The 16956-nt window shown below is 43.3% G+C and overlaps 1 protein-coding gene across 4 annotated transcripts in view; it reads right to left on the bottom strand.

The window, feature by feature from the left end:
• The window catches only part of plxnb2b (plexin b2b), a 92781-nt gene that overhangs the window by 58029 nt on the left and 17796 nt on the right, over positions 1–16956 (bottom strand). For 2 of the 4 annotated variants that reach the window (XM_029841383.1, XM_029841385.1), the window contains one exon: positions 12697–12883. The exons of the other annotated variants lie outside the window; for them this stretch is intronic. The gene's annotated coding sequence lies outside the window, so the exon portion shown is untranslated. The remainder of the gene's footprint in view (positions 1–12696; positions 12884–16956) is intronic. 4 annotated transcript variants of the gene reach the window in all.

Below are 16956 nucleotides of genomic sequence, written 5' to 3'. Positions count from 1 at the left end.
CATATTAGCATGGTTGGGCAAGTAAAAGGTGGGACTACACCGCTTCCAATTCTCTGCAGCTGCGTTTAAGCCAGAAGACATTTACAGGAACGGTATCAACCGGCGGAAAGATAAACACATCACATATATCGCCTTAAAATTTGTGAATGTAGATCATTCTGCCTGGTTTACTAACATTAGCGGTGATCTGGCAGACAGCTTTGATAACATACATTATTCCAAAAGGCCTGTGGGCAAAAGCAGAGATGTGGCACTGCCTGAAAAATATGCTTTCTATTAGATAAGGATGTAATTATTCAAAACACATCGGGCTGGCTAATGTCATCATAATGGCCTTAATGCTATAGTGGAATTAGTATGCCCGCACTAATGATTTTTTATGTGGAAAAGTCAGCATGGGCCTATTCTGAGTTATGAGATCGATTTGTAAATTGAAGAGGTTCATTTAAAAAAGGTCAACACCTGGTGTTTATCGCATTATCTCATAAAAGGTGTAAAAAAATTGATTAAAGATCATACAGCTTCAAATGCCTTTTAGAATTGATTTTGCACTGTATGACATATCAACATATCGGATTTCTCGGGAGCCACAGGAACAGCAGGAGGGTGAACATTAGGGCCGATGCTTCCTGTTCTCTACCTGCCTTCCTTTCTGGGTATAAGAGGCAGGTTTGTCACGCCGGGGACCTGGAAAATCATCTGGGGGAGGAGAAGAACTCCATTCCCCCATTTTCCAACCTAAAGAGGAACAGCATGCCAGCCCCGGTGGACATCTGTTTTCACAGGTGTGCTCACCCAATGTGATTAAGATTGGCGCCACATACTCTCTGAGCAACGCTGCCCTGGTACACTAAGTGTGTGCAGTGGGGCATGAGCGTGAGATGTGCAGAACAGTTGTGCCATTTTGCAACAGATGGAACCGATGATGAGCAAAAGAGTGAAAGAAAGGAATGAAGGGATGGGAGAGAGGGGGACCTTGCTTATTCAATAGGGGTTGTGGTTGTTAGGATCACATCTAGATTATCCCGTGTTTTCATTTCAGAATGTGAAGAGAAACCAGAAAAAAAAAAAACAGAAAAAGGGATGTCAGACAGTCTAAAATAGGGGCATTCACTACTCCCCACCCCCACACCTGAAAAGCCTATAGGATACAGGTGGGTAGTGATTTTGGCATGGCTGATGATACCCAATGTTGTAATGCACCTGCTTCCATGGCAACAAGAGAACGATTGCCTTTCCTTGCACCAGCAGGTCACTTCATGCTTTAATGTAAAGTGACAACTAGCTGGAATTCATTTTAAAAAAAAGTCCTTCAAACAGATTCAATTCAGAAAAATAGGAGGGAAACTATTTTCTCATATATGTTCATTACTCAGTTCCTCCCATCCCACACACACCACTGCTGCCACACCATAATTCTCTGGTGGTTTTTAAGAACTTTCACTCATTTCAAGTGATCTCAGACTAGGAGTACTATGAGGCAGTGACAAGAAAATCTTTAACAAACGAGAAAGCAATTCCATTTCACAGCAGCGAGGAACCAAGAAGGAGGGGCAGCAGAGTCAGTCACCAGCTTCTAAAGAGAAATGGAAGCCTTGGATAAAAGCTCCTCACCCCAATATATCTCCAGGAAAGTGAAGCAGACAGGCTTAACACAAAATCATGCTGCTGTACAACTGAAAAGCTTACTTAGAGCCGACAACTGACAGAAAGTGTTCAACTGTACGCAGCTTATTAGCATCCATGAATCTCACCTTTCCTGTCCTGAACTCCTACCTGTGACTAACGGAGCAACAACAACTTTAACTGCAAAAATTACAAGCCAATCCTTTTAACTGTTGTAGGGGTGTGAGACCATGCACAAAACCCGATGCACGCAAGGGATACCAAGTTGTTGAAAAAAAAAAAAACACACATTCCATTAGCCAGTCTGGTATTTAAAAAAAAACCTGATCATACACCTCCAAAGCGCACCCTCCTTCCTTCCATTTCTCATCAGTGAAGCGATAACAGGCATTGCTTCCAAAGCTCTACCCAACTTCAATCTGTTCCCCACTTCCCATAGCTCAGGCATTAACCAGACTTCTCTGAAAAGCTAGTTGTGAGAAATGTATATATTTGTAAGTGCTAATACTAAGCAGCACAGAATACCGGGCCAGCACCAGACAGATGGTTCTGAGATCAGAGAGAAGCTTCCTCCCTCCCTCCATCTCTGACAGAAACCACAATCACAGCTCTGGCAACAAAGGAGTTTCAGAGTGGATGAAAAAACGTTAATTCCCCCAATGATAGACTCGGCTCGCTCGAACAAGGGTATCAGAGTGGCTGATCAATGAGAGAATGTTTAAGACACCGTCTCTCCAAAGAATATCGGGCAAAGATTATTGCGCAGTGTAGAAAGACAAATTAGAGACACGCAACATGAAGACACATAAATGGTGCAGGAATTAGAGCGTTGATTTTTTTTTTTTCCTCTGAAGAAAAAGCAGGAGAGCCCTTTTAAGATTTATTGCATAGTCAGAGTGAATAATGACATGGAAATTTTTGTATGTAGCTGGTTTAAAGGCACAATTAGCCCTGCCCCATATGTCCTTCATAGAGTAATGCTGGTGGAGATTAATTGATACAATCAAAGGCCAAGTGCACTTCATGTCATAAGTCAAATTTCTCTGACCAAGGAGGCTACAGTATGCATGGTGGGCACACTGACCTAATTTAAATAAAGTATAATATGTAATATTATATTAAAATTTTCCCATTTTAACTCCGTGACATGTATTTTACACTTAGACCCCATGAGACTCAGTCATTGACACTCAAGCAGAGTAATGGGTTTACTTCTGTGCACGCAGATGGACAAAATTTAGATGCGAAAATCTTGGTCTTGCTGGGATCCTTCACTGCAATGGAGCTCCACAATACACTCAATCAAGAGTTTAGCCAGCATGGCAGCTCTGCTCCCTCATGGAAAATGTTACTTACTTTTGACGCGACTAGAAGGTTGAGCAGAGCCTCCTGATCGATTGAGATTCTCATTGCTCCGATGGCTTAAAAAGCTCTCTTAATCAGCCCAGGCTCTTCTGACCTTTATCAAGCTGCTGAAGATGGCAAACGCCACCGAGCCGAGTGGGAAATGAAGTGCCTGTTTTGCGCTTAACACACTGCTCACAGATTGCAACCTGGCATGGTGCAGCGGACACAGACTGCCGCCCGACCTGGGCGCACTCTGCCCTTCCCAACCTTGATATCATGGCATCAAGGCACCGAGACATCTATCATGTGTCTGTCAGTGAAAAAGAGTGTCCCTGAAACAAGACCAGAAAAAATATCCAAGATGCGGAGTTCATTAACAGATTAACTGGGGGAGGTGGGTAGAGTGAGAAATGTGAATAAATATGGAACTGACAACGGACAGAAGACATGAGGAGAGGTTGGCAGTCGTCCATGAAAGAGACAGCTGGCAGCGACATCCTTCACAAACCTGGTGATGCAAGCGGCATGATGGAGGCAACCTCCAGAGTAAAGAGGGAGACAGGAAGAAGGGAAGAGATGAGGGGGTTTGGGGGTTTAGATAACGGGGTTTTCGTCTCCAGATTCCTGTGCTAATTAGCTCGGTTCCACATACGAGGCCCCCTGCCTCCCTTGCAGCCTGGCCCTGACGTTTGGTGCCGACACAGAGGAACAGAGTGTTGAATGTGTGAGGAAAAAAAGCTTGGGCATTATAAGGGACAAAAGGGAACGAGGTCTGGTAGCCATGTCTGAAGGTGAGCTGACCCTCCCCTCAGCCTGCAGCCTGGGTCCCAGTGAGGAAAGAGGCAGTGGTCAAGAGCAAATGGGAATAGTGGGGGTAGAGGGGATGGTCAGCCATTCCAGTCACCAGACACAAATCCTGTTCTAAACCATTAACTCCAGACTGTCATAAATCAGAGGACACCGGGCAGGGGAACAGAGTGTGAAGGCCAAACAGAGAAGTCAAGAAGGCTCAGACACACAGTCAGCAAGGTGCGACAAATAACAACCTTTCGGTAGAGGAAGCATTAATAACAACACGAGACAGGCTCAGCACATAATGAATGACTTGTGCACAGTCTGTTTGAACCTGAATGCTTTTGGGGTTCCTCTAACATCAGTTAATTAAACAGCTTCACCCGCATTTGCCGCTTCGCCTCATCTAAAAGTGATGTGGCGAAAATTTGATAAAATTATCTTTCCCTTTAAGGCCCAAGGATTGGTTCCTAGGCTAATTAGACGTGATATTCCAAAGCCGTTTGATCGTGTGTTCCAAGACTGCAGGATTGCACAGAGAGGAGACAGAAATCCTTTTAGTCCTTCAGGCTATTTTTTTTTAGTACTGACGTAGTCCATAAAGATTGCATGTAAACATGTCACGGTGAGAAACCTGATGTTTGTCAAAGTTTAATGGTTTGGGTGCATTTCTTCTTTATATTTAATGTGCTAGACAAATAAAGGTACCAGTGGTGTGGAGTGAGGACCCGCCCGGTTTTGGCAAGACCCACAACATTGCAGTCAATAAACCTAAAATCTTTTTTTGTATTTTATTTTTATGATTTGAAATACTTTCAGATAGGTTCAATACCTTTTGACACAGACAATCAATGGAACTGGAACTAGCTTAAGCAGCAGTACCAGTTCTAGCGACAGTGTAAAAAAATGTCCTCAAAAGGCACTTCACAAAGGCTGTAGATGTTTGCCTTAGTATCTCATAAAGAGTCTAAAATAGCACACGCATGATCCAGAGTGCCCTCCTGCTCTTGGATATCCCATTTAGTAATGCCATTACAGACGCAAAAGCTTCATTAGCATTACTGCGTGTAATAGGGACAACAAGGGATTTCCTAACCCAGATTCTACCAGCCGAGCCCAGGCCTGTTGCTTTGGGACATGATCTCCTGGCAAACAACAGAGCCGCTGTATGTGAAATAGGCTGTAGACAACCATTTACTGTTTTAAAATAATATTTTTGTTACCAGTGGCGAGAGGATAGAATAGCGGGTGTCAACAGTGTATGAAACTCCAGATCGGCACAAACTGGCAGCAGAAAACTTTTTGGAGGGAAGTGTGCCAATTCTGCCTAATGCAGCAGTTCACCATGGGAGGTTGACTATTTCATCACAACTGTCCAATTAATTTTTCCTCAACATGTCACACATTTCGACATGCTAGGAGCATGAGGATATGAAATGAATCTATAAAAGGTGAGGAGTGCAGTCAGGCAAAGGCGAATAACTAAGAAAGAGAAGCGGAAGATTGGGCAAGGGTTGAGGAATCTTAGAATTTCTAGTATCTTGCACTCTACTTTCTGCACAGGGGAAAGAAAATGCAATTACACATGCCCTCTCAGCCTTTTCAGGCAAGGGCGGTGTGTAAAAATGAGGGGGGAGTGGTGAGGTTTGTGCCCTGTGGCGGCCAACACTCCTGTATTTTATGCTAATAAACGCTTGTTCTGCATTCTAAGAGGCATGTGGTAGCAAAGCTCTGAGTAGAGAGCACCAGACGGTGAGTGCAGAGCAACAGCAGTGCATGTGTGTCGGTGTCTGGGCGCATGCGTCTGCGTATCGGAGGACTATTTGTCTGATGCCTTGCGTCTCCAGAGATAGTAAGAATAATGAAAAACTCTGCAAGGACTTCAAAGCAAACAGCCGGTCATTTCCTGTGGTGATGGCTGATACAGGCCTGCGCGATCAGGAAACAAGCACGCATACACTTTGTCACACATTCTTGTCCCAGCCAGTGAATGCCACATCCTTTGATGACATGCTTGAGCCAAAGAAAAGGAGAGCCACATTTTTGAAAAGCCTTTGTGTGTCGCTGGTGATTGATCTAAGTGTTTTACCCAAAGTCTTGAGGTCAAAACACGCAATGCATGTGCAATGGCAGACAACAGTTGGTGATCTTTTATAACTTTTCATTTCTGGGACTTTTTAAATTGGAAACCCCGCAACAACAAAACTACCATTCATGCTGCCATAGTTAAATTCTTTTAATATGGTGTTATGTTTTGTCTTCAGTGACGTAATGGGATGTTGTGGTCACCCGTATGTCTTTGCAGTTAAACTAAACATTCCCCAAGTTGTGTAAATCAATGTGCATCTTTCCATCCGCAAACATGTTACTTGCAAGAAGATTTCCTGAAAATAATTATAAAAAAGGAAATCAACAAAAAATATATTCCCCACTGTCTAAAATTAAATGAATGTCAGGGTATGATATTTTATTAAAATAATCATTCCAGCCACAAGAACAGACGTTGAAGCTTATTTTGGGGTCAATAAAACCTCACGTTTACATAGAAACATCATCCGAGTGGCTGGAAGCGGGGCCGATCAGGACTGCACACATAATCAAGCCTGCGGTGGTCTTGTCTTGCCAATCGGGTTTCATTTCATATAATTTAATTGTGTTATAACATCCATTTGGCCCTTTGCAAGCTTTTGAATATGTGCCAGAAGTAATATTTGTGTATGTATCTGTCTGTGCAAGTACAAAACACCAAGAGCATGTGTGAAACACAGCCAACAAAAACTCACATCTGGTTCCATTCCGCATGCCTGGAATTCTTTTGCCTGCTCGCTTCGGATTACTTCCCAAGCCCCCATGCTGCCTTTGGAGGAGGGCAGCAAAACTATGCGGCTCTGAACAGTGCCTTGCCTGTTCATCAAGTGACCGAAAAGACGGACTCTGAACTGGACTCGGGGTCAAGTTGAGTTTAGAGGTAGGTTCTCTGAACAGTCAGGCACGCCGATATTGCTTCTCATCCATTGCAATCCTCTTACATCAAGTGAAAACCGAGGTAATGGTTCTCCCAGACGCAACGGCACCTTAATGTGATTCTTACCCTTTTATTTGTTCTGTACTACAAAATAGTTTTGTTCCGCAGCACGGGATCAAATCTTCAGAATATTATTCGAGGCCTGTCTCCCAAACACAAGGAAGATTAACCCATGTGACAGAAGAGCTGGCGATCAGATATATTTTCCTTCCTTCCACACTTTGAAATTCAGCTAAAGTAAACCTTCTTTAGTATTGTTCGGATCCAGGAATGTGGCTATATGCCACAGCGCCGTATCTAATTCAAAATGAAATATATATGCACCTTGGGATCAGTTTGTTCACGGAAAAATCCAGCAATAATTCTTGAACGTAGCCTTTTGCTTTACATTTTCAGAATGCCCCAATCCAATTCCCTCAGCCTGTTATCTCCCAGCAATGACAGAATGATGTCTTCAGCCAAAATCACCTCGTCTACTCCCATTCCCCAGGAGATAGAGTGCCAGTGATGTAGACGATTCAATCAGTTAGAAGTGAAAGAGCAGATCACAGACAATATGCCATTACCCCAAGTCCTCGCTTACTGCTAGCTATGCTTAGCCTGAGCCCTCGCCTAATGGGGCATAATATCATTTTACGCCATGTTCCAGCTCTTTATACCAGCTCTAAACATAACTCTGTCACATAGGAACAATAAAAGCAGCTATACTTCTTTATTACTCCTCACAAAGCATATCAACACATCTGAGCACCCCTATGAAGGAAACTAACATCTCCAGAAACCCGCTCTTTTCCTTGGCTCATTTAAAGCAGACACAGTTGTTATTACATTGGGCTCTCTCCGTCAGTCTCACCTCCCGATGCCATTCACTCAAGAGTGTAATGGATGTTTTATTATAATCAAATGAATACAATATCTTCACCATAAATAACCCACTGAAAATCCCATTTTCTCCAGCTTGCAATAGGTTTAAATGCCCATCATGCCTCAAGCATAAAATGCCACATGTTTAATTCAGATTTGATTAAATTTGCATCTTGTTCTTCTGGACTAGTGAAAGGGGAAACTTTTTCTCCCCTCGCCCCAGTGTTCCAAAGCTTTGCCTTTCCAATCACGCAGTAATCACACGCCATATTTTCGTGCATAAAGTCACGCACGTTTGCTGGGTTCATTATTTGGCATTAGGGATGGATGATATGTCAGCAATAATGTCGGTATCCGTCAATGGTTTCTTCTTCCCTACATTGGCATCGATCCGACGAGCAAAATTAAGCAGATTTAAATAGCTGATTTTGCAACGCATTTTTGTTTTCGTGCAGAAGTCGATGTTAAGTTGATGTTGAAAAGGGATTTGTGAGACTAGCATTGTCTTTCTGTGAGATGGCGCACAGTGCATGCCCATCCAGGCTAAAGTAAGTGAGTGGACAAGGTGAGTCATGGGTGATTATGATGTGGGCAGCAGAGTCTGAGAGAGGCATAATTGGCCGCTGTATTTGCTAATTAATAAAGGCCAGAAAAACAAGGTATTCTTCACACCATTGTTAAAATAAAAGGAGTTCAGCTCATCGTTGCAGGTCCGAGCTCAGCCCAGGAGGTAAACAAATCCCCCCGATGCTCCTCGACTACAGTCTGGGGGCTGAAGCAGGAACTGCATTAACACTTTAATGCAAGTGTTTAAATAACTGAAAATCACTGACTAAATTCTATAAGTAACTTGTCAAAACGTGCTGCAAATATGCCAAAATTACAGTTGCAAGTTGGAAAATTTAGACAAGCTACAGTAATAAACTGCTCACAAAATGGAATTTTTTTTGCATAGTGACATCAGTAACTATCAGCTAACAGCTTTGTTTGAATCTGCTGTTGGAATCAGCCAGAATTTCATGTTCAGTGCATCCCCTGCCAATTTGGCATGATGGCACAATGAGAAAATGTCACTTGGACATTCTTTTGAGACGTCAAGGCTCCTCATCTCAGGGGGAAAATGCTTTAGGCAGATGAGTAGAACTGCACTTCAGAGGGGACAAGTTATTACCCACAACTACGAATCATGACCCGTACAGGGTACAGGTACTATTGTCCTCTACCCTATATCATCAGGTCTGACCAGCCAATTTACACTATGGGAATCTGATAATAGATGAGTGAACGCTTGGCTGTTAAGGTGCGTCTGTGTGCGCGCGCGCCCGTGTGTATATATGTGTGTGCGCGTCTGTGTGTGTCAAGACCACACACGATGGGAGGTGGAGAATTCAATCTCTCACACAGAGGAGCGGCGACAGTCAGGAAGATGCGCTGCGGGCTGAGAATCAGCCTGGCAGTATCTATGAATGAAATGACAGGATTAAAGGGATATTAGAAAACCTGCTGAGATGGATGATAATGCTGTTTATGGTAAGGCCTCGTGCTGTTTGCAAAGAAATTCAAACTGTTTCAATTATGAAAATATGATCAAGCTCCTTAAAGAGTCCCCTTAGAGCAAATTTAAATCCAGGGGGTCTCCGTCTCCTGTCAAGTCTGACGGACATTACCTCAAGACAGTAATACTGATATTCTTAAGATTGTTGCCTGCAATTATTGTTGCGCTGCTTAAAAATGAGCTAGTACCCCACTTAAGGCTAGGTATTATTGTTACGTCAACCCTCATAGATAATTATTACGGTCCACGTCACAGGGCCATTAGGCTGCAAGTCTGCTGGCTGACAGCTTGGTCATAATTAAGAAAACCTTCAATTACTGACTCCATTTCATTATTTATATCGCTCAGCACAAGCAAATAAAAGAGACTTCAGTGACTGAGGAGCTATATCTCTGACAGCTACGCAGAGCATCCGGGGGACCTGCTGAATCATTGGTCATAAATGCTTTTCATAACATATCAGTCAATAACCTAATACAAGTTTTTTTTTAGGGGGGAAAGAAGGAAAACAGAAATGGGCTTCCTCAGCTTCCCCCCCGTCAGCCACAGGAAGTAATTTAGCTGCAAAGGAAGTGCACTATCACTTCTATGTCCTGCTCATTTCTGTAGAATCAGGTTTTAAAACACCAGCTTTTAACTACTGAAAGGTTTTGCAAATTGAATCTGCATTTACATTTTTTTCCCCATTCTTCTATGAGATTGGCATCAGGATCACTGACTCTGAGTTCATTTTTTTCCTGCACATATTCCAACAGTCTTTTGATAAACAGACTGATTTCACAGATGTTTCCCACCATCCTCTGCAACCAAAGCAGCATTGAGAGAGATGGAGAGAGAGTGGGGGCTCTGGTGGGGGTGTGAAACTCTGCTATTGCTGCTCCAGGAATTTTTTTTTCTCCTGCAGAAGCCTGGCAGATCGTTGAGGAGATTTGTATTTCTATGGATTTGATATGAAACTGTTGAGGGGATTGTCTGGACTCTGTCTCAACATGCCCGCTTTAAAGTGGGCCTGGCTGTTTAGCTTCTGTTCCCAGTGGCCACATTTCTCAGTTCTCGAGAGTGCGGATGGGCAATTAACTCAGCAGATAGGACATGTGCCACCATCAGAACAAATACCATTACAGTGATGCACTGACTTAGTAGCAAAAAGTTAAGAAAATATCAGTATACCGTAGGAAAACTGGGACAAAGACACTCCCCTTTATGATTCTGTGCCAATTCAGGGAATAGCTCACAATACCAGCAGCTCATGCTCAGCAAGCTGTAAAGCATGTAAGGATATTATGTTCCAAAAGGACGACCTTTCTCAAAAAAGTGTGTACAAAAGGAACTGATCATCCCAATGAAAAGTGTTTAGCATTTAGATGACAGTTGTGCAGGGCAGGCTTTGTTTGCAGGGGCTGGAGCGGAGCAGTGTATGTGGCCCGGAGGCCGGATCTGTTCCAACTGTGCCCTGGCAAGAAAATCTTCAGCCCAGTCAGCCTTGACAGCTTGGATATTCACAGGGGGCCATGGAAAATTGGAGGGCTGCAGTACCACGTTGTAGTTGGGGGGATGAATAAGGAACATGGTGTTTTATATTATTTTGGTAGGGCAAGGAGATGGCCTTTTCTGTGTTTGATGAGCAATATTAAACCTGGACTTGTGGCTAGATCCTCATTTGTTCATTGTCCTGTGGCGATTAAGGCTATCCTCACGCTGGCAGGTCTAGGGGGCTGAGAGGAAATGTTCGAGTTTAGATCAGTCCTTTGATTCCGTTCAAAAATGATTCACTCGTCTCTAGGGATCGTAGTTATTCTAATCTTTATAGGTAAGCATTTTGATGTACATATTCTCCAAAACGTAACCTTGAGATAATGAATAGCTCCCATGCAAACTAAAAATAAAATATAGCATTTAGATGATTTTTTGCATCTTAATAAGTCAACTGCGAATTTTCCAACTACTCCAAGGTTGTAGAAGATGTGACTGACAAAAGGACAGTGAAAATGACACAAAAAATAAATGTGAGTTTTTAATGTGCTGTGGTCGACAGTTGACATTTGAGTATGTGTAAAAAAAGAGATCGAGAGAAACATAAAAGACCTCCCTGCACAAGCTCCTATTCATATAGCGTTGCTGGTGCAAACACCTGGGGTGGCCATTATTTTAAATGATCCACGTTTTTATCTTTAACACAAGTAGCAAGACTGGCAGACAAGAAGTACCAGAGGATATGTGATGGAAAATGGAGCACAAGAGTTATGACCTAACCAAACAGTGATTATAGAGAATGAGTTGTCTGTCAAACTAAATCCTCTGCAGATGGATGAATGTACCAGACGGGGGGAAAAAACAGCAAGATTTGCAACACAGAAGTAGTTGGGGAGAATGTGATGAATGGTGGGTGGGAACATAGGATGCACTCTGCATTTATTCCTTGATATTCTGTTTAGTACATTCTTAAGCACAGGAACATAAAACTGAAAAAGCCCAGCAGTACTTTGTAGTCAGTAGTTTGTAGTCAGTCATCAGAAAAATAATATTATTTGAGACAGTAAGATTACAGATTCTGATCTTGGCACTGGCATATATGCTGGGAGAAAGTAACAGCAGTAATAAAGTAAAAGAATGCTCATATAGCTTAATACGTTGCTGACTCTATTAGTAAACCATGAATGAATATCTATATATAGAAAAAATGTGATTAGTAGATTTATCATTTATGTGGTTATGAACTAACAGGCATGGAAATAAGGCATTGCTCTTCATGAAAACCTTTCTCTGAAATAAAAATGCATTTAGTGTTACTAAAGTTCAGACGGGATAGCCGACTAGACTAGACTTGACTTATAATTGGAGCATTGTTTTCAGAGGAAGAATCGCAGCGTGTTGACCATTCTCTTGTGGCAGCAGTGTTCCACATGTGAACACAATTACAAAAGAAATTTGCACCGGTGTGCCGTGGAACTGGAGATCTGGCCCTGTGAAAATCCCAGGCGAGATCGTCAACTTTTCTGTCAGCTGTGTCAATTCTTTCTTTCTGCCCTGTGTGCCCTATCTGCTCAATCCTTTCCCCGGAGCTACCTGCACTCCACTCTGACAGCACAACAATGGGACCAAGGCACCATAACAAGCAAAGACTGAAGCCCGACTAATTAGTGGCACCACACCCCCCATCAGCTTCACCTCCAAACCCCACTGCTAACTTAAAGGTGCTTGGCCAAGGCTGGGACTATTAGGCCCATTATGAGAGCAACAGAGGCTGGAAGTTGTTTTATTATTTTTGGCAGCTCGCTGAAGGAGGACCTTAATAATTGTCTGAATCCCACTGTGACAAGTGAGGAGAGAGTATGAGGGTGGCACAAGCCAAGAAAAGAAAATTTTGTGTGTGGAAAATTAAATCCAGAAATTCAAAAATTGTTGAAAAAGACATAAATGGTGGGTACCCTGTGTGAAAATGATACAAGAACAAGGTTAGGAGGAAATGACCTCAGATACTACTCACTAGGGAGAAGCAGATGGGGGAGAGGAGAGCGTCTTGGTTGCTGAACTGGAAAGGAGCAGGGTGCAGCGGCGGCTGCACAGTGGACCCTCAATGGACACTTCAATCACAGGCAGCCAGAGCCCTGGGCAAACTTGGCCAATTAGCCACACACTACTGCTGACCCTCAGCTTCATTAAGGGCCTGGGCTCTGGATAAGGAGAAACAAGAAAGAGGGTGGAGAGGAGCGCTTTATGGAGAGAGACCAAACTGCAGACAGGTTGAAGAAGTCACACGCATGCATTGGCACGAACACACACTAAAGGTGAAGATCCGGGTTACCTGTGACCAGACATGTACAAACTCATCCCATTATATTCCTACTTCTCTGTGGGTTTAAATCTGCAACAAAGGTGCTGTTGGGGGGGTGTTATGTCACGCGGGCCAGAGGGCATGACTCTCCTCTCTATCCCACACCACTACATTGACAGCAACAGATGTGTTAGCCGGCAGACATGCAATTACCAACCTGGGAATCTGGTATTTTTTTGACAGAGACAAAAGCAGATCAGAGGGGGGAAAATCAGAGTGAGAGGGGTAGAAAAGAGCACTAGATTGGGAGAAAGTGAGTGGTGACAGGAAGAAGAGGAAACAGGCTTAAGAGTCCCTAAAGAGAGAATTGCAAATTGCAAGTTTTGGTGGTGGGTAGGGGCATACATACTGAGAGACAAAGAATAAAGTGGGTTCAATGCAGACTGGGTGGGGCTGCATGAGGTACTGAGGGACAGTTTGTGTTCAGTGAGCCCTGGCATGAACGTCCCAACATATCCATGTTCGTTCGTGTTACACAAATTTGTGTGTATCCACTTGGGATTGCTGCTTGTGCTGGCCTTGCAATGGGAGCCTCAGCAGTGTTACAGAGTGGGGGGTAGGAGCTTCAACTCTGCTCTCCCTCTCCGATTACGAGCGTTCGATCAGGCTAAAGTAATGTTTACGTGCTTAGCCACCAGTGTAGCAATAACTGCCATCAGGAACCGTCCATGCTTGGTTGGAGGAGAGACACTGGTCCTTTATTCAAACCAAGTCAAGGATAAAAGATCAATGGCCTAATTCAGGGCATGAATTGGAGATAAAAGTCCACAAACATTGGGGGAGATTATGAGAGGGAGATATATGAGTGGAAAGGAGGAGCAGAGAGTGAGGGGGCATCTAGCTCATCTGGGTGCTAGTGTCTTATTGATCGGGAGAGAGACAGAGCTTGGGGCCATTCATCACAGGCCACTCAGGCCCACAGATAACTTCTATGATAGTACCCTACTGCTGATCCCCTGCAACTGGACACATCCATTATCCCTCAGAGTAAGCCTCCTAGCTTGGGAACATGCGTGTTGAGGATACTGGATGAAAGGCAGGAGTGCTGACATGGAAAAGACCAGCCCTGTATTTAGCTTCCATCCAAGGCAGCTGTGAGATTGAAGGTCCAGCTTCGAGGGGAAAACTGTGCTCTGTGCACACAATGCATTGTGGAAGGCTGAAAAAAGTCACAACAATATTGTTTCCATTCCTCAGCAAAATGCTATTGGAAAAGTTGCATTACAGTCGATAGCAAACAAACCATCTGGGCAACAGGCAGTTCTATGTCTGCGTATGACATCTATCAAGAGAATTCTCAAACTGGGCAGGTGGGGTTCACTAATGAGTCGTGCAGGGATTGAAGACATGGAGGAGCAAAAAGGAGAGAGGTCATGAGGTATTGCAGAAAGTGGGAGTGGTGGCAAGCCAGAGACATTGCCCCAAAAGAGCAATTACAGCAGCTCCAGAGAAGGTGTAGGCACAGGTCCCCAGACACAGTTTTGAAAATCACAAATCCTCATCAGAGAAACACATACTCATAATGCCAAATAAAGAACAAGAGAGAGAGAGAGAGATGGACAAAACAGAACAAAAAAGGGAAATTAGCATTTTTTATTTCGGTCTTTGCTAAAAATGACAGCCTCTGTCTGTCTTTGCCCCCCCCCCCCCCCCCCCCCCGCCTTGTCCTGTCCAGCATTGAGGCAGCAGAATTGGCATCTGACAGTCTCTTGTGTCAGATGTTTTTTTCCTACCAGGACGGGCCTGTCAAACACTTCCTGTCCTATGATGAAGATTAAAAATTTATTTTATAAATGAACCTTGAACCTGACTGCTGGAGAACCTGCAAACCGATGGACAATTACAAGAGAGACAAACCACTACTAGACAGACAATAGTGAAAGGAAAAAATATATACCAAAAAAGAAAGAAAAACTAACAGTACAAAAAAGAAAGAAAAACTAACAGTACAAAAAAGAACTGAACACAAACTACCAATTCATACATCTGCCCCTATGGACCCACAAACATGTACTCATATCTTGTACACTGAGACTTGTCATTCAACGGTACATGATTCTTCCCCTTTCTTTGCAGTCTGAACCCAGCAGCATGGCCTTAAAATAAAGCTAAAACTGCAGCACCGTGGTCAATCTAACCAATCTAACCACGGTTGACTCAAGTCAACCGTGCTCTGTAGTGAGTGTTAAACATTACTGACAGGTCTGGACAGGCTGACACCATGGTGTCTGTCACAGGGAAGTAGAAATTGTTACCATAGGGGCACCATTTTTGCCTCCCACTGACCTCTTCACCCCACAAAACTATTTTACCCCATCACCATTTCCCCACCACAAACAGCAAGATGGAAAGCAGCAGGAGAGAAAGAGACTGAGCGAGAAGGAGCGAGATGTACAAACAGATAAGTGGGAGGGGAAATTAAATTAACAGAAAAGTTCTCGTGCACTGGTATGCACCATTGATTTCCTATTCTCTTGGAAACATTTAATGAGCTTAAATAGGAGCCTCATTTGACACTGCCACAGTGACTCAGGAGCCTCTCAGTGCAAAGAAATCGTTCAGAAAGACGGCTGTGACGGCTGCCGTGGGAGAAGGAGAGAAGGTGGAGGAGGGGGATGGGGAAAAGTGAAGGGTTTAGGGCCGTAAGCAAGAGACGCGTGCAAGACAGATGTTGGATTATCCTCAGGAAATGGTCCATGGGTAGCATTACTTGCCTAGTTCCCAGTGAGAACGAAACAAAGGATGAAAGATGAAGGAGATTACTGCTAAAGGGAAACACAGTGGAGGAGGCCAAAGATGGTTTAAATTCAACCAAGCTGTCTGGTTATGTGGACGTTCACCACTCAAACAGAAAAATGAGATAACAATGTCCAAAGGGATAGACAGCTACTGCATTTCATCCCATTAGCTTCTGATGATGAACTCTTCATCATATAGCCATATAGGAAGCTGATGCCCATTATACAGTAGACATATCGTTGCCATACTGTCCCCACTATTTCTAGCTTTTTATCGGGGGCAAAATTGATGTCACTTCAGAATCCAGACGTTCATTATTGTTCAGGGGTGCAAAAGGAATTTCAACAACCACAAAGCTATCTAGCACAAGGACCTACCCACCACCACGTGCAAGAAATGATAATAATACATGTAAAGATATACATAGCAATAAATGCACCACACGTGCCATGGGGGTAATTCTGTTCACTAACTGAACGGGAATGATTAAGAGGGGTGCATCCTTGGATGTTTTAACTGCTGAAGTAGATTTCAATATATTTATTTTGACCCAGTTTACAAATAAAGGCAGCATCATAAAGAGTAGCATAAATCTTAACAAAACATTATTACCCTTTTGGCACTGAGATTGAATACTTAAATTCCAGGCCCCTTAAAATACCCGTAGAGTTTAGATTTAACAAGAAAAAGGAGATTCAGTATGTACAGACGTTGGAAAGAACAGTAGATTATAAAACTAAACCGGATCAAAGGATTCAGAAAAGCTAAATAAAAGCAAATGCACATATGAAAGTAAAGAAATATTGTACTGCCCGGGTGTAGCCTTTCCCCTTTAACCTTAAACTTGGCTATCAAAGTTGTTCCTATACAACAGCTCTAGGAATGTATTCCTGCATGCATTTCAAGCATTGCTGCTGACCATGTGGGTGTTTGGCACCACTTGCAGCACTGCTGAGGGTATGTTTGGGTGCACTGCAGTTAAAGTTGTGCTGTGGGAGATTTATTTATTCATGAAAATGAATTTTGCACAGAAACAATTGTCTGTTCCACTGGTGTGGTCATTAAGTATGATAAAAGATCAACAGCCCACATGAGAGTGTCCCTTTGGCTTCAGTAGATAAATGTAGTACACAAGTGGGACAAACAAGCCTGTCTGTAAGAAGAGGAAGTGAC

The sequence above is a fragment of the Takifugu rubripes genome, chromosome 9 (assembly GCF_901000725.2).
Source record: "Takifugu rubripes chromosome 9, fTakRub1.2, whole genome shotgun sequence".
Lineage (NCBI taxonomy): Eukaryota > Metazoa > Chordata > Actinopteri > Tetraodontiformes > Tetraodontidae > Takifugu > Takifugu rubripes.
This window is presented reverse-complemented; position numbering and strand designations above follow the sequence as displayed.